Source organism: Candoia aspera, chromosome 7 (assembly GCF_035149785.1).
Source record: "Candoia aspera isolate rCanAsp1 chromosome 7, rCanAsp1.hap2, whole genome shotgun sequence".
NCBI classification, from domain to species: Eukaryota; Metazoa; Chordata; class Lepidosauria; order Squamata; family Boidae; genus Candoia; species Candoia aspera.
In genome coordinates this window covers 73967177-73992032 of record NC_086159.1, presented here as the reverse complement: position 1 = coordinate 73992032, position 24856 = coordinate 73967177, and the positions used below count along the sequence as shown (strand labels likewise).

Below are 24856 nucleotides of genomic sequence, written 5' to 3'. Positions count from 1 at the left end.
GCCCCAGCCAGGAAAACCAAGCAGGGGGAATGTTGGGTACTGTAGTTCATCAAATACCTGGAGGACTACAGATCTCTCACCCTGCAGGAGCAGAAACAGAGTTGTCCCTTTCCCTATGGTGGCTCCCACGCTGATTGAAAAAGAGGCCATAACATCATTCCCCCTGCACCTCCAGCTCACGAGGCAGAAATCCAAGCGGTAACGTTTCTCACAGGGATTCGCAAAGCTCTACCTTGCAAGGAAGGAGAGCATAGCTGCTCAGGGAGAAGCTCAGCAGTCTGAAAACCGAAACCACATAATCTATTTTAACCCCGGTTATCATCGCCCAGAATATATCTGCAATTACAGCCCCCAATTGGACTTTTGACTAGCAGCCATGCATCTTTTCCACGCATGCATCTTTTCCAGATTGTTCTTGGTTAGCTTCTTCCTCGCTCAGATGGGAACTTTTGAAACAAAGTTTGTTTGTTTGTTTTTTGGCTTTTAAAAATAACATCCCCGATCTATCCACCGCAACCATGTTCCGCAGGCAGTCAAGCGGGACGGCGGCCCACCACGAAAGGCCCGGGGTAGAGTAAACGCGCGGCTGGCACCGTCGCCCCCTCAAGAGGGTCCGGGCGCGCGCGCGCGTGGGCGGGCTGGCTGCGCAGGACCGAAACGGGCAAGCCTCGCGCGAGAGAGCCACGGAAAGGGAGGAACAGGTTGGGAGGCGGCGGAAAACCCCGCGGGGGAGGCGGCTACCTGGGCTGCAAGCGGGCAAACGCCGATTTGGCCGCGCGGGGCTTCCAAAGACGCCCCCGCCCGCTCCTCGCCCCACCTCGCGCCGCGTTTTGCAAGCCAGCAACCCCCGGCCCGTGTCGCCTCGCCTCCTCCGCCCCGCAAAGCTCACTGTGCTTTTTTCCCAAGAGCCCGACTGCCCCCCCCGCCCCGTCTTCCTCCCGGAGTGACCGGCCCCGGCTCCAATCCCATCCCGCCGGGCCCGTCGCTCCACCTTCCCCTCCAGTCTCTTGGAGCGCTCCCTTTTCGGGGCGGGAGGAGCCGGGAAGGAGGAGCGACGGGCGCTTCGCCCGCGGCTGGGCATGGTGTGAGGCGGGGCGGGGAGGCGGCCCGTCGGAGCAGCGAGGCGGCAGCAGCGGGCAGAACTTCGGGGCGCGTCCGACGCACGTAAGTGGCTTTGCGGGACTTCGGAATGCCTCCCCGCCGCCCCTTCCTCGGGCTTCTGCTTTCTGGCCGAAAGTTCCCCGCACAGCCCTGATGTAAACCCGGTTAAAAGGGACCCCGACCTGATCTCCTTCCCTCGCTCCGCATTGACTTGGTCCGAAGGCGCCCACGCGACGGGCCGATCCCGGGCTTCCCATCAGCGGGAATGTGAAGTTCGGTCCTTCCCGGAATGAAATGTTACCCTTTTGGAGGCGGGGCGGGGCGAGGATGGTTGGCCAGGGTGCGGGGGCGAAGGAAAGAGCTTGGCTGAGAAAGGCAGCGGGGAAAGCGGAAGGCAGGATCCTGCCCGGGGGAAGCAGGAGAGGATTGCGCGCGGGGTTGAAAGAGCATCCTTGGGAATCGGAAAAAAATCGTGTTGGAAAAAGGGCAGATGGTCGAACTATCCTTTCGGCTCCCATCCGGTGCTAATTGGGGTAGGCGCTGCCAAGGGCTGGCAGATCTGGGAGCCGAAAACTGCAAATCTCACCCGGGCGGGTGAGAATATTTTTGGCCGCGAGTTTCAAGTTTCACCCTCAAGGCTCTGCGGATCCCTAGCTGCGAAATGTTAATTAGCCCTCCGACGCCATACGCTCCGGATTTTTAGGTGACTTTCTAATTAAAAAGAAAGCGCCTCGTTAAAAAAAATCCCCACCAGGAGTGAAATCTCAAACAGCTTTTTCAGGATCAGCCTCATTGGTTTGACCCCAGCTTGGCAGTTGCTGGAGGGTGGCAGTTTAAGTGGATTTTAAAGAGAGGGGTTGGTTAATCAAAGATGGGGGTTTAACAACTTTTTTCTTTAAAGGAAAAGTTGTCCACAAATGAAACTCTTTTGGGGGAGATGGGCGGTAATTAAAATTAATAATAATAATAATAATAATAATAATAATAAAAACTGTGGATTATTCATGGCAGAATTGGTAATGGTTCTTGTGTCCTTACTTGGGAATAAGATTCATGGAGCAAACACATCTGGCCCTCTGTGTTTACCTTCTTTCAGATGAGCTGGACAGATAGTTTTTTTTTTCCTGTAGTATCTATTTATGTTTTGGGTGGCTTTTAAAGCCTGCCAAATTTCTACTCTCCGCGCCTAGTTGAATGTGGAAGTTTTCCATGAACACACAGTCTCTTCTCTTTCTTCCCATCCTGTCTACAGCGAGACAGCTGCTGGCAGCTTATTCATCGGAGCAAGACAACTTTCTCCAGCCAGTAAAAAAGTGGGGCGGTTTCATCTTAAGAGGAGTTAGGAGGGAGTAAAATAAAGAGAGGGTGACCTGTGGCTTTGAAGCTCCTGCCTCTTGGGGGTGTCAGTTCATCTTGATATCTTTAACCTCTTTTGAGTTGTTCCCAGGGGTGTGGAAAATAAATGCTTTGGGCTGCGAGTAGGGTGGTGGAACCATAATAATATTTGTTCGGCGCAGTTGTAACTTTTCCAGGCACCTTGTTTAGGTAGAAGCTGCTAGTTCATGAACTTTAATGAGCCTTCTGTTGTCCACACACAGCTCTATCAGTCAAAATCCACAATATCATTGTTACTCTCCAAGAGTAAGCCTCTCTGTACACACTGGGGCTTACTCTGATAAATAGGCATTGAATTGTGTTTTGAAAACAGTTGTGTTTTTCTGACTTTGGTTGGGTTCACCCATTCTGTTAAGGTGTGTTGTGGTTGGTTGGCTTTTCGCGTAAAACTGTGCGCCAAGGTAGCCATTGTCATATTCAGCCGTGATCAATGTTTGGTGTTGTGCCAACCAGCCCAGTTGTAACTTGTGAAGTAAATTGCGGCTTAGTCCATCGGGTAATCTGGCTGTAAAGAACTTTAGGAAGATATATTTGTGTGTGTGTCTGTGTGTTGTGAATTCTTTTAGTCTGTGTGTGAGAGAGCTGCGGATTGGAGAGGATGGATTTAAAAGATTTTACAATGGCTCCATTCTTCGTCTTCCGTTTTCTTGCATCAGAGGGTGGCCTTCTGTTCCAGAGTTGACCCAAGGAAAAGGAGCTGAGAAGTTCCTTCCTTTATCTGCCATAATCCAAATTACTGTCCAGCTCTGAAAGAGACACATTGCAATACTTTTGTAAATTCAAATGACTTGCGGTTGACTTGCAGATTCACATCCTTCCTTGAGTGTGAGAATCCGGCTTCTAAAAAGCCCAAGAATCAATCTTAGTAAAGTGAGAGGGGAAGGCTAGAAGAAACCTTGCCTTTAGACAAGGGCAAAACCCACACTCCTGTAAAACAGGGCAATCTACTGATTCATTTTGTGTTGTGAACGAAGTCTAATTCATTTAGGACTAAGAATATTAAGGTGCATAGAACTTTAGATCATTCCGTGATGTTTTGGGTGGATTGCTTGCAGAGTTATTTTCATTGGTGTGAGACTCTTATACTACTTATGAAACTGAGCCCAGGTACCAGATTTGGAGCTGATATATTCTGACCACATTCCTCATTCAAATTTCATCTCTGCCATAATGATTCTTGTAGGAAAGGCAATGCTGAGCTGACTTACATGTCTAAGTAAGGATGTTCTGTCTTGTGGTTTCCAACTCTTTGGGATCACAACATCCATCATGCTAGTTCACTGATTAAGATGAATAGGACTAGGAGGAGTTGTGGTCCAAAACATCTGGAAAGCATCACATTGATGGCAACATTGTGATCTCTGGTGTGTTGACTCTCTTAGCTCCAGCAAGCGTGGCCCGTGGTCAAGAGCTGTGGTGCTTGTAGTTCAAAACCCCCCAATAGCACAATTCTGCTTACCCCAACAGAGAATAAGACTAGATTATATCAGTTGTATATCAACTCCCTTTCAATATTGCAGGATATTATAAAAGTGCTAAATATTTTTCATCTTCTTTTGCTGGAGGATGAGTTGGGTGGAAGAAGAGGAGATGAGGAACTGTGCTTCCATTTCTTGTTAAAGGCTTTTTACAATTTTCTTCCATAATAACATTTGGGAAGTAACAGCCGGTGCAGCGTAGTGGTGAAAATCCTGGACCAGGACCAGGACCAGTGAGTCTTCAGTTCAAAGCCTCCTGTAGCCATGAATACTCACTGTGTGACTTTGGGTTAATCTTGGAGAGTCCAGCCTCCTTCACAATTACGTGAAGAAGGTTGAAGGTGTAGCCTTAAGCTCTTTGAACAGAGGCAGAGTATCATGGCAACAAGTAAATAAAAAAACAAAGAATTGTGTTGAATAAAACTCAACACAAGTCTTAAGAAAGGGTGGAGCTGAGAGTCTTGTAATAAGTTGTGTAATAATTGTAATAATAAACACAAATTTTTTTTTGCTTACCGTGCACTTTTTCCTTGGTCTAACTCACTTTTTAAAACTTAGAATTTAAATTCATCGTTGTCCTAACAGCGAGCTGTGACTCACTCATTTGTGTTCCATGTCTTGCTTGTGTTTCTGATGTCATTTCCCGGTGAATGATTTTTAGCATCTTCTAGAGTCATCCAACTACTGTATTGTTGTGCCAAAATAAGAGTAATGAGGATAGGTTTTACTTAGTGGTGACTGAGTGGTGCTGTGAAGACGTTATGAGGCACTGGAGGGAGACCTTGATTTAATGGACCCCCTTTTAATGGACATTTGACAAATTTGTCCATTGTATCCAAAATAGTCCAGATGAAGCAGTTCAATTTATGTTGATTGTACATCAATGGCAAATTGCAACATTTGCAGGGATTTACATATGCATCAATGATGTCATTATATGGGTGATATAATATGATATTGACACAAATAATGTAATTTGCATAACATTGGGTATGTTATGCAGATTACTTTATTGGCATACGTGGCGTAAGTGACAACACATGATGTAATTTGTGATTTAATGCACATTTGGGAACAATGGATGCCTTTCCCCCGACTGATCCATTAAACTGAGGATTCCCTAGTGGGAAATTAGCTAAAGTCAGCATTTCCCAAACTTTTTATATACTGGGCACATGATTTTTTTCAGCACTTTTGTTGAATGGCCTGATAGGCATAATGTGTGCGTGCACAAAACGGCAGAAGAGCTTTTTCACATGTGTAAAGTTAATTTTTAAAGTCTCGATGTACATTGCTCATCTGATAGGAAGCTTCAGAGAAAACTCTTATCTTTGCTCTGTGGCCAGAGTACTGGCAGAATTAGCTCTGCAGTCCTGTGGTTGGAAAGAGAGCGATGCTTTCTCTGTTTTCAAAATGTCAGTATTTTCTCTTTACAAGGATTGTTCCCCCATTTTGTAAAACGTTAGTCTGAAGCAGTCAATGTTAGTGTGTCTTGTAGGTTGGACTGTTATAGTACAAAAATGCCCTTGGGTTTATGTTCTGACAAGCAGGAACCACGCCGAGACGAGGAATAAGTCTCTAGTGTTTTATTACTGCTACAGTAGACAGAAAATCCTAACAAACTGAAGAAGTGTGAGAAAACCCATACAGATAAACCCCAAAAGTCAAGGCGGGCCTGTTCTGTTTCTCTTTGAATGACAGCTCAAAGTCTCTCTACTACGCATGCGTTTTCCCCCTCCTGCTCACCGTCAGTGCTCATGGGCTTATTTTCAGTGCTGTGCATTCAAGAGGCAGCAGCTAAAATGGGCAATGATAAAACTTTCAACTTTGATTTTTTAAACACCGACCTGGAAAAATAGTGTTTTTCAAAAACTGGATAAGCTGCAGTACCAGTGGTCCTCACTTAACAACCACTCATTTAGTGATGGTTCAGACTTACAACAGTATTGGAAAAAAATGACTTATGGCCAGTTCTCACACTTATGACTGTCGCAGTGTCCCTGCAGTCATGTGATCACAATTTGGGCACTTGGCAACCGGTTCAATGTATGACTGTCACAGCATCCCATGGTCATGTGATCGCCATTTTCAACCTTCCCAGCTAGTTTCTGGCAAGCAAAATTAATGGGGAACAATATGATTCTCTTAATAACCATGTGGTTTGCTTAACTCCCACCACAAAAGTAGTAAAATCAGGTCCAGTTCACTTAATGACTGTTTCGCTTAGCAACCAAAATTCCGGTCTCAATCATGGTCGTTAAGTGTGGACTACCTGTATGCTGGCCTGGCTTACACTCTATTTCCTAAGCAGCTTTTCTGATTTTAGAGACGAATGTCAAGCTGTTTGTAAAAATATTGATCAGGAGCAACTGCTCCGAATTAATGTCATATTTTAACTCACAAAGAGATTTTAAGGATTTTGGGGGTGCTGTTGGAATTGCATTTTCCTTAAGCTTTGCTGGAGAGTTTGACAGTAGACTGCGCATGACAGAAGATGGTTGAAAGCACATGGAAGAAGAAATGAAGCGAGTCTTCGTGTTCCCTAAACTTTAACTCTTTAGTGAGCATACTCAAGAGTACAGACTTTTTGAAAGGTCAGATGTCGCCAAAGAGCTTTGATGAACATCAGCATATGCAAGTGTATATTTTCTCTCCATTGATACACCTACCACACACGAATAAATAAATAGCTTTTCCCAAAGTTTTGCCACATTTTCGTGTGCCTGAGGAAAACCAAACAGGATGGGACATCAAGCCAGGTTTTCAAAAGCAGGAAATGTATTTAGCTCCCATACAGATCTTGTCCTCTTGCTTTCCATGTGTAGAGGAAGACTTTTTTCAAAAGGGGTGAATGGAAAACCAAGGGCTGCATTGCAAATACTGTTGCCCTAAAGAAAGGCTTTCCCTTCACCTCTGATCCCAGGTGACCTCACCATGATTCCAGCAGGAGTCCAAGTCTTGGTTGCAAGTGCTTCTCTGCATGCGCCCATATTGTGTCCTTTCCCCAGAATCCTTGTGGTATGGAAATATTCCCTACTATGCCGTTTTGGAATTGAATCTGGAGGATTGCACAACCATATTCCTTAGAAGTTGTGTGTGTTGCAATGGGGAACTTACTGCAAGGAATCTTCTAGAGCAGTGTTTCTCAACCTTAGCCATTTGAAGCGTTGCTGGCTGGGGAATTATGGGACTTGAAGTCCACACATCTTCAAATGGCTGAGGCTGAGAAACACTGCTCTAGAGGCTACATTAAAGGCAGTGTTTTGGGAAAGGTGACCATAAGCTCAATTATATCTACAGAAAATAGGAACTCTCTTTTATCATAAGGCCTATGTCTTTTCCATAAGCCAAATTGTAAGGTCATTTATTCTGGGTCCTGCACTCTGGATCCATGATCGGTGCTATTTGTTGTAGCTTCATAAACACCAGGATCAGAGATTTAAGCATCACTGCCTTGCTGTACATGTTAAGCCAGGGTTTCCCAGCCAAGGCAGCGTCCAGATGGGTAGACCTCAGTTCCCAGAATTCTAACAATGGCCCTGTCAGCTGGGGAATTCTAGAAGTTGAAGTCCGCACATTTAGAAGTTGCCCAGTTGGGGAAGAGCTGCACTAAGGGAAAGCAAAGCTAATACCCTTAAGTAAATTTGTGAAGGTTCGATTGTTGATCTCTGAGTAGAAAAGTTCAAAGGCTGCTGGCAAGTTAGAACGGCTGAGAAAAGGAAAAGTTTTGGGTGTTTGTTGAGTAAGAAGGATGAAATCTGAAAAGTTTTACTGGTAAGTAAAGGATGAAATCTGAGTAAGAAGGATGAAATCTGAAAAGTTTTACTGGTCACGTCTTGTTAGTTTGAGTCTACCCTTCTTAAGAAAATACGACAGGGATCATATTTTGGCATACAAGCTCTTGTTGAAACTTCTACCTTGGATCTGAGAATTCAGTTGACATCCCAAACTTCTTTAAGACTTGAGCTATGCGAGTGAATCAGCAGGAGTTTTGTAATACAAGGAAAGGGAAGTAACATGGATCATAAGTTACTGAATGGATTAAATTATGTTAATGAAATACAAAATAAAAACATGGCAAGAGCTTGTTGAGAAGAAAGGGAAGGGTTATAACAACTGGAGCAACTGAACTAGTTCCCACAAACAATACAATACAGTATATCCCGAAGTATATTATGATGAGGCCTTCTTTATCTTCTTCCTCATTGCCTTTCCATGAACTGGTGAAATTTTGAGCCTTTTTACTGATAACCTGTGAAATTGCAGCTGATCGTCTATAAAGCCATATTCTAAATATTTACCGTTAATGATAAGAAGTAACCATTATTTCTTCAAGGACAGGGACTTGTCTGCTATTTGTTGTAGATTTCGGAGTAGAGAGAGTTTATTGATCGATTAGTCTTACAAGCATATCAAAGAAAATAAAATAAAGGTAAAATTCAAGGTCTACTTCCAGGATAAAATAGGTACAAGAAGATACAATAATAAAATACATATGTGCTAAATACAAAGAATCAACAAGATTCAGATAAATATATTGCTTTACATGATACCCTGGACTGTTCAATATAATGGATTCTTAGCTGAGCTACCTTGTCTATAAACTTAGCAGTTCTGCTAACAATGTATGCATTAGAGTAGCCTTCCTCAACCTTTTGGCCCTGGAGGAACCCTTGAAATATTTTTCAGGCCTCGGGGAACCCCTGCACATTCAGGCTCAAATATTGGCCAGAAGTTACAAAATTATTCAATTCATTTCATGTGTAGGTCTGTATATATGCATCAACAGTGCTCTTAAACTAGAAATAAAGAATGAAACTTACCTCTTTAATATGAAGTTGCCCAATTTTGAAATAAGTTTTTAAATAAATCGTGATCTCCCAGGGAACTCCTAGCGACTTCTCACGGAACCCGAGGGTTCTATGGACCCTGGTTGAGAAACCCTGCATTAGAGCCTAGGGGGAAACAGGACAATCTGCAGTTCAGGTCCCTGTGGGCTGTTCTTTCAAGTAGGGATTTTAAATATCTAAGGCTAAAGGGAGCATAGGTAAAGGTAAAGGTTTCCCTTGACTTTAAGTCCAGTCGTGTCTGACTCTAGGGGGCTGTGCTCATCTCCGTTTCAAAGCCGAAGAGCCAGTGTTTGTCCGTAGACACTTCCGTGATCAAGTGGCCCATGACTAAACGGAACGCCGTTACCTGCCCGCCGAAGCGGTACCTATTAATCTACTCACATTGGCATGTTTTCGAACTGCTAGGTTGGCAGGAGCTGGGACTAGCAACGGGAGCTCACCCCATCACGCGGATTCGAACCACCGACCTTCCAATTGGCAAGCTCAGCAGCTCAGCGGTTTAACCTACAGTGCCACCATGTCCCTCCCTCAAAGGGAGCATACAGTCAAACAAAACATGAGCAATATCTTCGATAGCTGGGGCACTGCATAAACACATCTTATCAGAATGTGGCAAGTGATGGAAAGGCCCATATTTGGCCACAGAATCCAACAACTCAAATCTTGCTCTAGAATAGGCCCTTCTTAGGAATTGCGTCAAACTCATTGACAGGTATGTTTTGGTTTGGAAAGTGGTTTTGCTTTTAGCCAATCAGTCTAAAGATTTTTTAGCTTGGGTACTTCAGCACCAAACTCTGTTAAAACCTTGTGATGTGGAACTACTGTACTTTTGCAAACTAAAGGAGAATAATCTTTATTTCTGGGCTGTTTCATGCAGTTACTAGTGGTGGTGCCAAGTCCCCTTTCCAAGGCCCTTTGTTAAAAATTATCCAGCTTGTGTGAGGTAGATCTGAGATTTTCCCTAGTTTTGTAGCTCATGAGTTTAGCTGTTGGGTAACATCATTGGGTTTTATAATCCTTTTCTAAAATGCATACTCCTTTCAGGTCAGTGAAAGCAGCACATCTTTGGAAGAGAAAGAGTTTAATGTCAACTGGGAAAATGTTCACTGTTAGGACACTGGTCATGTAAGATAGATCCTGTTATGTATTTCATAATGCTTGGAGCCTTGAGATTAGACTGTAACATTTGTTCATAATAAACATATCTGAAACTTGAAGATCCTGGCTTAGTTTTCATTTTCCCCAAGAACTGTCAGTCAGCACTCTGCTTTTCTTCACATGATTGGTGGTGGTGTGTTGAGGAAAGGTGAATTACTCACCTGTTTCTCTGTGGTTTGCATTTAATTGTCAATGATGCATTTAACAGTTCAGAAGTATAGCTTCATGTTTCTCCAGTTAGGAGGAGCAAGCTGGATTTCAGGGTTAGTTTTTTGGCTCAATTTTTACCTGCAGTTGTGTCCTAACAGTCAGGAACCACGCTGAGACAAGGAGTAGGTCTCTAGTGTTTTATTACTGCTACATTAGACAGAAAATCCTAACAAACTGAAGAAGTGTGGGAAAAACCCAGGCAGATAAACCCCAGAAGTCAAGGTGGGTCTGTTCTGTGTCTCTTTGAATGGCTGCTCAACTCCTCACTACTACGCATGCGTTTTCCCCCCTGGATAGGGGCCCCCTTCTGCTCACCATCAGTACTCATGACAAGTTGTTGGGCAAAATTGTTCCATGTACAAGCTGCCCATGGAAGGGAGTAGGGATGTACCAAACGTGGTGTAACAAGGGGTGTAACAAGGATAGAAAATTCTGGGGAATACTAGAATGTTGCATTTTTATTCTGGACTCTGTCCATATGGCTATTCCTCAAGTTGTCCAGTAAATTTTGGAAGTAAAACTTCTGGAACAGGAAGTAGTTTGTGGTGTTTCAGATGTGGTTTTGTGTACTCCATCCTGGAATGTGAAATTTTGCACCTGTTATGGAAGATGGGACGGAATGCATGATCGTAGAGCTGTGTGGACTTCAACTTGCAAAATTCTGGGCGTTGAAGTCCACACATCTTAAAACAGCCATGGTTGAGAAACTCTGTCATAGAGACTGTATTTGTATAGATTATATATTATAACTAATAAGCTGTTAGTAGACTTCATAGCCTTTTTTGTATCCTTGGAATCTGAATCTGAAACCCTAATATTCAGGACTCCAAATCAAATGCAGTTTGCGCAGCGTTTGCACTCTTCTTCCTCTGATCAGACATTGAGAGTGAGCAAGCTACAACCTTCAGCAGATAAATTCAAGATGTTACTATGATTCTTTAAGAGCAGTCTTTTATCGATTTTCCTCTCTTGGGGGAGGGGTGGCTTGCCTACTGATGAATTGCCTTTGTATCCAAACCGTGAAGAACAGAATTGGACTGAAAGTAGATCTGGATTGACTGGTAGAGCTTCTTAGGATTGGCAATGGTTTGGCAAAGGTTTTAGATTCTCAGCTGTTTTTCAACCATAGCGGCAACATAAAAGAATTGGACTTGTTAAATTGGTCTTCTGAAACTGAAAAGAACACTTGGGAGAAAACCAGGTATGTAACAGGGTGTGTTCTGGTACTTAAAACAAGCTCACAGGGAGATCATATATTCATGGATATCCTAATCCTTGGTCCTAAATTGTCCTTTCCACAGAATGCCAATTTACCTGCTTCCATGACCTTGGAATTATAGTTGAAGATATTGGCTCTCACAAACCTGAGTTTCCTAATTTCTGTAAAGAGGACAAGTGGAACCTTCTGTTAGCTTTGATGAGTCTTCAAGATACCCCATATCCTTGAAATAACCAGTGTTCCCTAGGAATGTACCCTGCAGGGGAAATAGGTAGCAACAAGGACGTACAATAATTTTTCAGGAAAGCTTCCTCACCTGATTTTTCTCAGTTTAGAAACTTCACTGTGTAGCTAATCTTTTCCCCAGGAGTACCCTACTTATTGCAGACTGCCCAGGAGGATAAATTAATGAAAAGATCCTAACGCTAGTTGAGGCAAAGTTGGGGGGAAGTTAGAGCCCTGTGTGAAATATTCATAATATTCAATAAAGCTCCTCAGGAGGGACAGTAATGTGAACTCTGCTTTGATTTATGCCTCCTTCAAGAGATAGAGACCCAGCGAGTCATTCTAACAAGGGCGACCTGCATGTCAGAAAAGAGAAAGACTTTCAGGAAAGCTCTCCTTTCTTCCCACTATCTCTCCTGTGGTGCTGACCTCGTTTTCAGACTTCAAAGTAAAATTCAGAGTTTGCTGCAGCTTTAAGGAGAGACAATTGTAGGCTGACCTCATTCTGTCTTACAGTTTTATGAAATGGGAACACAGTCATCATTCCCCCCTCTCCCCCCATTGGGGAAGCAACGAGTACTTTCAGGGTGACAAGTGGATGTCACCTGGTGCCTTTCTCTCTCATTTTTGGTTGCAGGAAGGAAGCAAGAAGATGCTTTGCTTAGCTGCCAGTAAACAGGTTCTGCTCCATGTCTGATTTTGAGTGAAATACGATCTAAGTGGAGAGTCTTGTTGACAGTCATAATGTGTGGGGTGTGTCCAGGCATGATGGAAAGACCTGTGTATTGCAAAAATTCCTGGAATTGAATTGGTTGTGTTTTCCTGTGTTTTCCATCTTCTTCAGGCATAGGGGAAGACATTTGCTCTCTGTACAGTATTATTTCTAATAGGACTTTGGGGTTGTGTGCCAGTCTTCCTGGATGAAGCTCTGTGGAGGTAAAGTCCTGATGCTTTGGCACCTTACAGAGGCAAGGCGGAGTTAGTTGCTGAGACTCAATACCAGGAGCTTCTGTGCATGCACAAAAGATCCTGTTATTGTGCAAAGCAAGACAGGGCAACTGCTGGGCTTCTCTTAATTCAGGCTGGTTTTTTTGTCCTCCCACTTCAAATCAAAGCTCTAATGAATTGAAACAAAAGCCTTGGTTGATCAAGGAAAAGCTAAATAGAGTCAGGCCTGGTTAGTACTTGGATGGGAAGGTACTAGGAAATTCAAGGGCTTTAGATTACATTGGGAAGTTGAAGAAGAAGACAGTGAAAAACCACACCTGTATTGTTGCCAAGAAAACTACATGGACACATCTGTGTAGTTACCAGGAATCATAGTCAACTTTGAAGAACACTTGACTTCACCTAATTGTTGAAATTGGAGCAATAGGGTGGTCTTTGTTCATGCTGTTGTCTATAGTTAGTTGAGTGATGATTATCAAGAATATATTTTTGGTACAGTGATCATCTGTTAATTACTGTGATGAAGTTCTTTACATGTAATTTAATGTTTGTAATTTAAAGAGGTCCAAAGAGGTGCCTTAAAATTTATCATCCTATTTTTATGTATCTTAAAAATAGTTCTGCTTTCTCACAGAAAGTGATGGTGCAATCACTGCCTCTAAATACATATGCCACATAAAGTGCAAATGGATCTTGCTTTTCTTGATTTGAAATGCGTGCTAATAATATCCTTCTTTTTCTTCTTTCCCCCCAACAATGAAGTCTAAGGCTTTTAAAGTGGGGTGGAAGTGGGAACCTGGCAGTTTCAGATGTTGTTGAACTACAGTTTTTAGCTGTTGTAAGTGAAGTGTCTCATGAAACATGTTGGAAATTGAAATTCAGTGATATTTGCAAGAGCATGTGTCTGGAAGACTAGGACTTGCCTCCTGATCTGTTGGGATGTAGCCAACATGTAGGTTGTATCCACTGCTGAGGACTTGAGAGGTTATATATTTGTTGATATGTGCATTTGGTATTTCCTTTAAATCTTCCCCATTAACTAGTTTTGTGGTTATTTTTTTAAAAAAGCCTTAATCTCTGTTTCATTCTCTTTTAAGTATCTTCATAGCAAATATCTTCTGCCCCTTTACAGAGTTGAGACCTCTGATGTTTACCCAGGAAATCTTTGTTTCTAAATTTCTTCTCCTTCCTAGGTCACAGTGGATGTACTGTATTCACATCTATTTTAAGGATTGCTGCTTTTCACTTCAGCACTTAAGAACACTGGCTTTGATAGATGTAGGTGAAGCGAAGTCAAGCAGAATTGAGTTTACACTGCTGGTACGTGAAAGGATGAGAAATAGAATCAGATCTGTGGAATTCTCACTGGCCTTTACCATAAGATACTTGGAAAAAAGCATGATACGTATATAAGTGCACACGTATGGAACGTCTTGAAGTTATTACAAGTTATCAACATTAATGAAATAATATTTACTGATTCTAGAATCAACCACATGAAAATGTTGGAATATTATTGGAAAAGGGACCAAACCAGTAAGAGATCAGCTTAGTCAGTGTTTCCCAGTCTGGCTATGATGGCTAGGGAACTCTGGAAGTTGATGTTCACACATCTGGAAGTTATCACAGTTGGGGAGCACTGGCCTAGCTAATGTACCTTCCAAGCCTGGACATTTTCAGGTAGGGTAGACCACAACTCCCAGAACTCACCAGCTGGCATGGCCATTGCTGAGAATTCTGGGAATGAAGTCCACACATGAAGAACTTGTCCAGGTTGAGAAAGGCTGAGATAGGTTTATCTGAGCCACCTTTGACTTTGTGGAAAATGCGAGTGTTCCAGTTCTCACACTTGACTATCCTCTACTTAAATCTCTTCCCCAATGCTGGCTATGCAGAAACAACCATCTGCAGACAGGGAAAGGGAGGACAGTGGTATCATAATATCCTCACATCATTGTGCAAAAAGTGCAGATGATTAAATTTGTTACCAGATGCAATTATGTAATGTCATCATTTGCACACTGACATTATGCCTGTCATGATATCATTGTAGCTTCTACTGCATGCTTATGCACACAGGCTAATCTGGTGTAGTTCAGACGTTTGTACTTCAGCTAGAACGCTGGAAAATACAAACTTTAACGATACTGGTGCTTTAGTTGTGTAGCTTCCTATATTAGGCTTAGCCATAATGGGTTGGGTTTAGTTGTGACATGACATGTTTTGCTACCCAGTTCTAAGTCAGAATTAAGTAAGCCATTGCTTAATTTAAAGTATAAAAGTTTTCCATTTCACACTTTCAGAGAATAACAATAGCACGGGAAACTGGTGAGTTTATTCAGAGAAAGCCAATTTTAAATATGGGAGTGACAAATTGAATGAAACAGGTACTTTTGTGAATAAGTGACTGAAACTGTGCATACACAGTGACTGTTAGAAAACCATTTTCCAATCTGGAGGCCTAATTTTTATCTTCTCACACCTATATAAATATTACTTATATTTCAAGAAAATGAGCAGAGGAAGTATTATCCATACTAATAAGGTGCCTGTAAGGAGGATGAATGCGTGGTCATCTCTCCACCCTAAATAATTAGATTAGCAATACAACTGAACAGCAGTTTTAAATAAACTTTTACTTATTTTTTGTAGAAGAAAGTGATGTTCAGGTACAGCAGTTGTGCAAAAATGTACTTGTTGAATCACTTCTTTGATCCTTTCCTAGGAGTTACGACGTCTTTGAGAGCCATCCAGCCATCACTGTGGTAATACAACAGAGTTGAGGATTGTCTTTGTATCATTTCAACAATGGTTTGTTTGGTGAAGCTTTGAGGATACTATAAGGTGTATTGACCATGAGCAATCTTTTCCAACCTGCTGTTCTCCAGGTGGGTTGCACTACAACTCTTAGAGTTCCCACCCACTACGGCCATAGCTGAGGATTGCAGGCCAACATATCAGAAGGGAACAGATTCACAAAGACTGTTTTAGAGCATGTAAAGGGAAGGTTCAGAGGCCAGGTTCAGTCATAGTTCTCCTGGGCTAAAAAGATGTTGGGAGCGTAACTGGAAGATGTTTCTGCTTTATAATTCTCTGAATGGATCAAAAGGGGGATTTTATGCTATAAGGAACACATATCATCCCTTGCCTCCCTCTCCCCTGCCATTCCCTTCCAAAAGGATATAGCATTTTTTCGGCCCTGGTGTATGTAGTAAATCAGTTTTCCTGACACTTTACCCGTTTTTTAACTGTTGGGTTAACTTGGCAGAAGATTCTCAGACATGACTCAGCTAGATTAGAATCTTTATTGCAGACAAGAATGAAGAATTTCAAATATTGCTTGCTTGCTGCAGAGCAAAGAACTTAGGGCCTTTACTGCAGAGTGTAAGCTTTGGGCTTTTTCCTCCCACCTTTCTTTTCTGAGTTGATGGTTACTTGGGAAGCTGAGATATGTATACTTTTATACAGGTAGTCCTTGCTTAACGACCACAGTTGAGACCAGAATTTTGGTTGCTAAGCAAAGTGGTCATTAAGCGAATCTGACCCAATTTTACGACCTGTTTTGCAGCAGTCTTTAAGTGAATTGCCACAGCCGTTAAGTGAACCGTGTGGCTGTTAAGCAAATCATGCAGTTCCCCATTGATTTGGCTTGCCAGAAGCCAGCTGGGAAGGTTGAAAATGGTGATCACGTGACCACAGGATGCTGCAATAGTCATAAATGCAAACTGCCAAGCGCCCAAATCGTGATCTCAGGGACACTGTGACAGTTGTGTGAGCACTGGTTTTAAGTCGTTTTTTTCAGTACTGTTGTAACTCTGAACCATCACTAAAAGAATGGTCATTAAGTGAGGACTACCTATAGGTAACTAGCTGGCAATCACTTCATCAATTTTAGCCCTTACAAGTGGCCTCTGGCTGCAAAGAAGTGCTCCATTCCTATGCTAAACCATGCCTTGTGTTAGAGCTCTGATTCACATATCATACTAAGTTCTAATCATGGTTGAAATAGTGGAATGAATGGCTTTGTAAACCACCAAACCATATTATAACTTATGTACAGTAGGTGTCTGGGGCAAGCCATGCTGACATCAAAATGGTGCTATGGACAGTGTGATGTCATACCTAGTTGGTGCAAGTTTGGTGCACGAGATTTGCACATTTTTTTTTATCGTATAGCATAGCAGTGCGGTGTTCATGCTGCTTTTTTCTTGCTGGTAAATCCTTGTGAGGTCCAGCAGCCAGATGTGTAGACTATTTAGCTGTGACAAGTCACGTTGCCTGGAGTGCACCACAAGGAGGCTAGTCTGCATTGCACCGAGTTGGGCTGAGACGGAGTGACTGGCTCAAGGTCACCCAGCTGGCTTTCATGCCTAAGGCAGAACTAGAACTCACAGACTCCTGGTTTCTAGCCTGTTGCCTTAACCACTAGACCAAACTGGCTCTCATTTGCACACTGATGTTACACAACACATGAGGTCCCCTCCCCCCTCCCCTGATGGCTATAATCCCTTAGGTGAACACTGTTGTATAGGGCTTTAGTCTACAATCTGCCATCATTGAAAAAATATTTTAAAGGTACAGATTAGGGCTGGGACAGAAAATATAATTGTAAGATGTAGTAATAAAATGAACATTCGTTTGCTTTAAGTAGGATGGCAAAAAAAAAGCTGAGCTGTTGTGTGGTTGGTTGGCTTAGTGTGTTGCATGACACATCTAATGTGCTGCATGTTGTGTTAGCTTGTTTATTTACCACATAAACTGTCAGGCTTCCCCAGAATGAAAGTAGGGTGCAGCTCTGATAGGAAACAAAATCAGCTACTGCACACTCTTGGATTCAAGCCCCGGGTTCAAATCCTATGGCTGCGAGAGCTGGACCATAAGGAAGGCTGAGAGAAGGAAGATAGATGCTTTGGAACTGTGGTGTTGGAGGAAAATTCTGAGAGTGCCTTGGACTGCCAGAAGATCAAACCAGTTCATACTCCAGGAAATAAAGCCAGACTGCTCACTTGAGGGAATGATATTAAAGGCAAAACTGAAATACTTTGGCCACATAATGAGAAGACAGGACACCCTGGAGAAGATGCTGATGCCAGGGAGAGTGGAGGGCAAAAGGAAGAGGGGCCGACCAAGGGAAAGGTGGATGGATGATATTCTAGAGGTGACAGACCCGTCCCTGGGGGAGCTGGGGGTGTTGACAACCGACAGGAAGCTCCGGCGTGGGCTGGTCCATGAAGTCACGAAGAGTCGGAAGCGACTGAACGAATAAACAAAGGTGTGTGCTTATTATGGGATGGCTATATATATATATTTTTTGCACTCACTGTATTGTGATTTAGTCTGGACTCATGAAGATTAGAGACCAGAACCACTTGCCTTGGTTGACTTTCTCCAATCCATAATGTTGCTCCACAGATATAACTTGATGCTTCTTGATCTTTTGTCGGGCTAGGACTGAAATGAGCGTGTAAATATTTTGAGAAGGAAAATGGCTTGATTCCTCTGGGCAGATGTGGACAACCTGGAAATCAGAGGCCAAGTTTGTATGTTTTGTGAAATTGGAGGAATCTTCCTGCTCTGTTCTCCAGGTCAAAGAATTAAGAGAGAGAGAGAGAGAGCTGTGCAGAGCATAGTTGTGCTGTATTTTAACAATGCTTAGGTTGTTTCAAAAGTACAGTATGAAATGGACAAGTCTGACATGGCTTCCTGGATTTGACTGCAAGGGGTTAAGCCATACCAGGCTTCCCCAAGCATATCCTGGAGTAGGGGGAACACCTGGAATCATTTCCTTAATTCTTTGTGTCTCTGTGTTTGAAACAAATTCTTCTCAGTTCTTTCAAAGCATTCAAAATATCCTCTGTAGCTCTAAATCAGGGACACACTGATGGGCAAACTTGTAGCCAGGAGCCAGGAGGACGTTAAAAATCTGCACAATGGACCAGCAAAATTTATAAATCAATCAATTTATAACTATAGTTATAAATAAATGTATGGTAAGCTTATAAGGCAGTTGTCTGTCTTACCAATGTTGGTTGCCTCTGTTTGTTTATACACTTCTTCGTTCATCTTCCATTGCTGGAACTGATCCCAAAGCAGATGTTTCAAACATAAAAATAGAATAAAATTGGATGAAAAGTTGTTAATTAAACTATGCAAACAGAAACAGAGCAAGCTTGTTAACAGTCCAAAAAGGAGGCTATGCTTTTTACATGGAAAGCAGTTTCCTATGTAAAATCAGAGAAGTATATCTGACTTGACTCTTTTTTCATTCCCCAAAATATAAGCAAAGACTTGTGTTGTTGGAAGCAATTTAATTTCCCCTCCAAGTTTAGTCATGTAGAGTATTTTTCCATGCTCACAGAAAAATCTGTTGGTCACTTATTCCAATTAAGCTTTGACATTCTCCGCTGCAGTTCAACATATATATACAATCCAGGCAATTATGCCTCATGCTAATTAAATTATTCCTGCCTGAACAATTCTCAGCATGTGATCCTTGGTTAGGTGGTATATTGTACCTAATTTAGGTTTCATATCCCTCAAAGCTAAGGCTGGTTGGAATGATAGGAAATCATTCTGAGCTTGAAGGTGCTTCTTTGGCATACAAAGCTTTTTGCAGTAGCTTTTATAGTAATGAGATTTTCCCGGCACAGCAGCGTATGGAAAGCTTCTTAGTAGATATATCTGGGGGTGGGGAGGGGTAATACACCAACAAAACAGAAATAATCAAAAGCCTTTTGAGTATTTCTAACATAAAATCATAACCACAACTGGAAGGAAACCCATCTGAAGTCAGAATCAGTCCAGCTTTGTTTTTTGTTTGGCTTGTTTTAAAAAAAGTTTGTTATAGTTTAGTGTTGCATTAAGGATAGGGAGCTAAAATGTTAACATGCAAAAGCATGAATTGGGGAGCATAGGAATGGATGAGTTAGCTACTCCTTTACTATTAAGTTTGTAGAGGCCACCTGAATATATTTCCTTGCGTAACCAGTTTTCCTTCGCATATTTGCATGTATCATTCTGGCAAGTTTACAGCTTGAGAAGTGGGGTGAGAAATCTTTCTTCAGCTTCCTTGAAAATCATCTTGGAAAACCACCAGTTCCTAGTTTATCTGCTCATGTATATCTTATTTAAGAGGAGGTGGAGAAAGAACCCCAGTCTTTACAAGAACTTCCTCCTGGTTCCTTTTTTGGGTACTGTTGGCTTTTGGTAGTTAGACAAGCGCATCTGGTCTGACTTGATTTATTGTGATGCGCGGATGGAATTCCGGCGAATGTTCCATCAGGAAAAGGAGGGGCTGTGCAAATAGCTGGTCTTTATTAAATTAATGAAACTTCTTCAGCTATTATTAATACATAATACATGAGCTTTGGTATTAGGCGATATGTGAAACCTGCCCCCTTTCCCATGGATTTTTGGCCTTTATGGTCACAAAACTGCATGGCCAGTCTTGGTGACCTCTCAGAAAGACCTCCAAATGCAGTCTGTCCTTTGTTTTTGAAGGGAGTCAGATTTTTAGGCTTTGCACCACTGATAAAATATTTTTCTTGGATGGTACATAAAGAGATCATTGCTAGTTGTTTTGGAATAACTGTTTGAAACCATGCGTTGATAAAACGGTGGAAAGACACGGGAGATTCTTCGAACCCACTCTCTCTGGTTTCCCAGGATCCTTGCAACTAATCAGCTTCTCATTTTACAGCAATTAGCACAATTAAAAGTCAGGTTGCTCACTGGCATAAGGAAGGTGTTCACAAGATGCTTCTGTGCTAATATTGACAGCCTCTTTCTATAATGTTAAGGCAGGATATTTTCTGTAGGGCAGATTACAAATGAGATTAAGATAAATTGGTTTGCGTGGCATCTTCATGGTAGAGGTAAGTTTTCAGTCAGAGGTTTCTAGTCTGTAATTTAGTCTCTTGCCTTGTTTTACTAGCTCCAAATGTTAATATAATTATTGCTTTGCCTTGACTGGTAACATTAGCCAACAAGGAAATGTCATGGGAACAGACAGAAGCATTTTGGAACAAATTGTTCTTGATTATTACACTGATATCCTACCTGTTACCTGGCGAGCTCACAATAGTATATAGTCCCTCTAGATAGGTAGACTTCAACTCCCAGAATTCTCAGTGATGGTCATGTTGGCTAGGAATTCTGGGGGTTGAAATTTGCGCAGGTAGAAGATATCCAAGTTGGGAAAACCCATAGTAACTATTACACCATATTGCATACAAGGGGCATTTGATGTCAGAGAGAGCAAACTTTCTAAAACTATTTGGGCACTCAAGAGTTATTTCTCCTCCCATCTGAAGCGCCTCATAAATATCATTTTGGCATAGCCCATCCAATGTTTATGGTGCCATCTGCTTGCAGGATTAAAGGTCCTGTACATGGTAAAGAAGAGATGGCCTCAGGACCTTGGAAAGCTTTTTTCAGGACTTTCCTTTAGCTCGTTGCTTGTGAAATATTTTCAGGGCGTCTGTAATAAACTCAGCTTGGCCATGGATGGCAACTGCAGTTGCGTAATGATGTGCTGGGAATCGTGAGTTGGAATTAAAGTAGACTTGGTTAGTCTAATCATAATGCACTTGGTTATCAAGCATATGGTCTTTTAGAGGACATGGGGGAATACTAACATTCTCACTGCTTTATATATGGATCAATTCCTCAATCCAATTGATTCTGACAACATTTGATTGAAATGTAATCAAATTTCAGCGTTCAGTGTGGCAACATTATTTAATCTCCATGACATTTCTATGGGATTAGAGATCATGGGCTTAGAAGTGGGAAATGTTTATCTCGTTCTTCCTCCTCCAGATGTATGTGTATGTGTACCTTTGAGTCAGTGTTGACTCCTGGTGACTGCCTGGACAGGTTTTCTTGGCAAGATTTTGGAAGTGGTTTGCCATTGCTACGGCTGAAAGGGAATGACTGGCCCAAGGTCACCCAGCTGGCTTTGTGCCTAAGGTGGGACTAGAACTTACAGTCTCCCGGTTTCTAGCCTGGTGTCTTAACCACTACACCAAACTGGATCTCCAGTTTAACCCACTTCAGATAGCTCCTGTTAACATGCATGGAACATCTTCCAGTTCTATTTTGCTGTCTGTCTATGGCTAACAGTGGTTGTTTAAGTCACTACGAGCTCTGTGTGTGAAAGGTCCCCTGTGCAAGCACCGAGTCATGTCTGACCCTTTGGGGGGATGCTGCTTTCATGACGCTTTCTTGGCAGACTATAGCGGGGTGGTTTGCCATTGCCTTCCCCAGCTGTCACCTTCCCCAGCAAGCTGGGTGCTCATTTTACCAACCTTGGAAGGATGGAAGGCTGCGTCGACCCGAGCCAGCTACCCAAGAATCCAGCTTCCGCTGGGATTGAACTCAGGTCGTGGGGAGAGTTTCGGTTGCAATACTGCCGCCTACCACTCTGTGCCACACGAGGCTCATGAGCATTTTAGTTGAGTGCAGAATCTCCACCTGGGTCTTTCCAGCTCTAATCCAACACTCTTAAGTGCTGCAATGATTTGAGTTCAGGTACCAAAAAAGGCAACCCCCTCTTTGCACACTGATTTTCATAAATGTACAAGTAATATAAGAATGACTTATTCCTAAATGTGATTTTCATAAATTAGTATTTTTTTTCCAGTTGCTTATTTGCAGAGAAGAAGGTTCAGAGTGGTGGTGTGCCAGCTCAGTATGATAAAAATCTAACTTGGGATGAGTCTTAAATGTGAGGTGAATATTAAGATATATCAAAATATGCTAGGATAACATAGTTCAAATAAGATCTTAAAAAGTAGGGGGTTGTTTTGGTAAGAAAACCCTGTTTTGAATATTCTGTATGTATTATCTAACCTGGAATGTGGTATGCACAGTGATTCATTCTGACTTGCTAGATGTCAAAAGACTTTTTGCTTTTGGTAACCTCATGTGGGTGGACATAGATCATGTCCCCAGTAATGTAGTTTGAATAATTCATTTCCTTCCCCTGTTATTAGACCTAGAGCTTTTTATCATTTGCCCTTTATGAATACATAAAATAGCTTATATTAGAATATAGGATTCCAAATTAACTGCAGAAACAGAGTATTATTCTTGGCTACCACCCATGTTCTCCAAGCCAGCCTGTTTGAAGTTTGTGGGATTCTTCCAAGTCTCTTCCGCAATAATGTAGCTTGGGAACGCTTTATTTTTCATTCTGGAGTTAACTTTGTATATTTATTTCTGAAATTAAAACTCTCATTTCCTTGTTGTGCTCCCTAACCCAAGTTCTCATCTTCACTTTTTAAATTGCCCAATGGATGCAAACCCTGTATAGTTTGATGTGATAATTCAGCTAATGCTTGAAATGTATATTTAGGATGATGCATTTCTTAAAAATAACTTGTTTATATTTTGAAAGGCATTTGAGCACAAGATATCTCAGGATACCAAACAAAGGCACCATTTAAAGACATATCCATTTCTATGTTAGGTTTCCAGATCTGCATGCTTGGAGAGGAAGGGATCACAAGAGAGTAAGCTTACCTTGCAATGGGCCATTCTTGGATCTGTGTAATTCATTTGAAATATATATTTAGGCTAAAACAGTTCGGCCCTCTCTTTTGTATCCTGAGAAAACTTGCTATTGTGAAAACGTGTGTCCTGGTCAAAGGCAAGTTGATGTTTTAAAAACCACATACACTTTTCCCGTTAGAAATTGATTAAATTGATATGAGCATTTTCAGCAACTTAAAAAAAGTTCAAATATGTTAAGAGGACTTCAGCTAAACATAAGCGTTAAGGGTAAGCAGGGTCCCAGCACTATTTTTTTGAAAAATTACTTTTTATGTTAACCTTCCCCACTTGACAACTGCCTCAACAGTGGTTTTTTTTAAGGATTGCTTTTTTTCTTAGGCTTTTATGAAGATTGCAGACGGCTCTGGGAATTTTAATGTAAAATGTGATGAATGCTTTTATCAATAAATGTAATAGATGGCATGGGGCACTGGAACTTCCTGATATATTTTTAGTAGTAATATGCATATTTTTATTTTTACAAAGATTCTAAAGACATTGTGTCCTGCTGTCTATTTTCTCTCTTTCTTATGTGACTTTTCCAACCCATTGAGAAGGCGTTACGGTTAGTTGTCATAACCCGCTCCCCCAGGCCTTTGCACCAATATATTCTCAGTGATAAATTCTACAGTGTATTATATCCACACATTGCAAATGAAGATTCTTGTAGCAGCAGTGGTTCTTCTGCTGTTTTCTTTAATCTGTCTTGAAGCTTAGTTTCTTTATTACTTGGGGCTTTTTTGAGAGCAAGAGAAGGACAAGATTCTTGGTTTTTCACTGACATATTGCAACTGCCAACTGTGAAGTCTCTCCTGATTAGTTCACCGCCTACTTGCGTTTCCATGGGATGGGACGGACATTAGAAGTTTTATGTTGGCGCTGTAAGAAATGTGAAGGTTCATTAACTCACATGATTTGATCTTGTTTAGATATGGGTAGTCCTCATTTAGTGACTGCAATTGGTTCCGGTGACTTGGTCATTAAGTGAAGTGGTTGCTAAGTGACAAATCAGGTGCTTCCAATTTTACTTCAGCTTTCCTTTGCTTTACAGTGTCAGAACGATACGACCTGAAACAGCTGGGTGACTCAAACAGTGGGGACAGTTTCCTGAACTCAACTCAGGTCAGGGAAAAGGGCAAATCAGGGAAAAGCCCTTTTTCCCTACTCCCCCACCCTTTGGAATGCTCACCCCGGTGCTGGTATAATTAGCAAGAAGAAAATTTATGTTTGTATTTACATTCATTGGAGAGGAAGGGATCACAAGAGAGTAAGCAGATACACAATGGGGAATATGCATCAAAAGGAATGTGATAGTGCTGGATGTTTGCCCAGGGCTCAACAGCGAAAGCTGGCAACTGCCTAGGAGGCAAAAGCAGGCCTTTAGTGTGAAGCTGATTAGGGTCTTGTCAGTTTTAGGCAGCAGCTGACAGCCCATGGGAGAGTTCTAACCAACTAATTAAGATCACAGAGCTGAGCTTGCTAACTTGCCCTTAGCGCCTTTTGGGAAAGCGCTGTGCTGCAGAGAACAGCAGCTCAGGATGAGAGAACAGCAGCTCAGGATGAGATAGCTTGTTTAGGCAATCTTTCCGCTCTGCGAGAAGGGGGAAAAGAAAAAAAAAAAACAGGCCAGGCACAGGACGTGTACTAACTGACTGTAATGGTGAACACGTGACTGAGAGAGACGCTGTGAAGGATATAAATGTGCGCCTTGGTCGCAG

General features: G+C 42.1%; 1 protein-coding gene across 2 annotated transcripts in view; it reads left to right on the top strand.

Moving 5' to 3' along the window:
• Positions 1-1111: 1111 nt before the first annotated feature.
• PPFIBP1 (PPFIA binding protein 1) overlaps positions 1112-24856 on the top strand; it is a 128603-nt gene continuing 104858 nt past the window's right edge. For both annotated transcript variants that reach the window (XM_063308118.1, XM_063308117.1), the window contains exon 1: positions 1112-1164. The gene's annotated coding sequence lies outside the window, so the exon portion shown is untranslated. The remainder of the gene's footprint in view (positions 1165-24856) is intronic.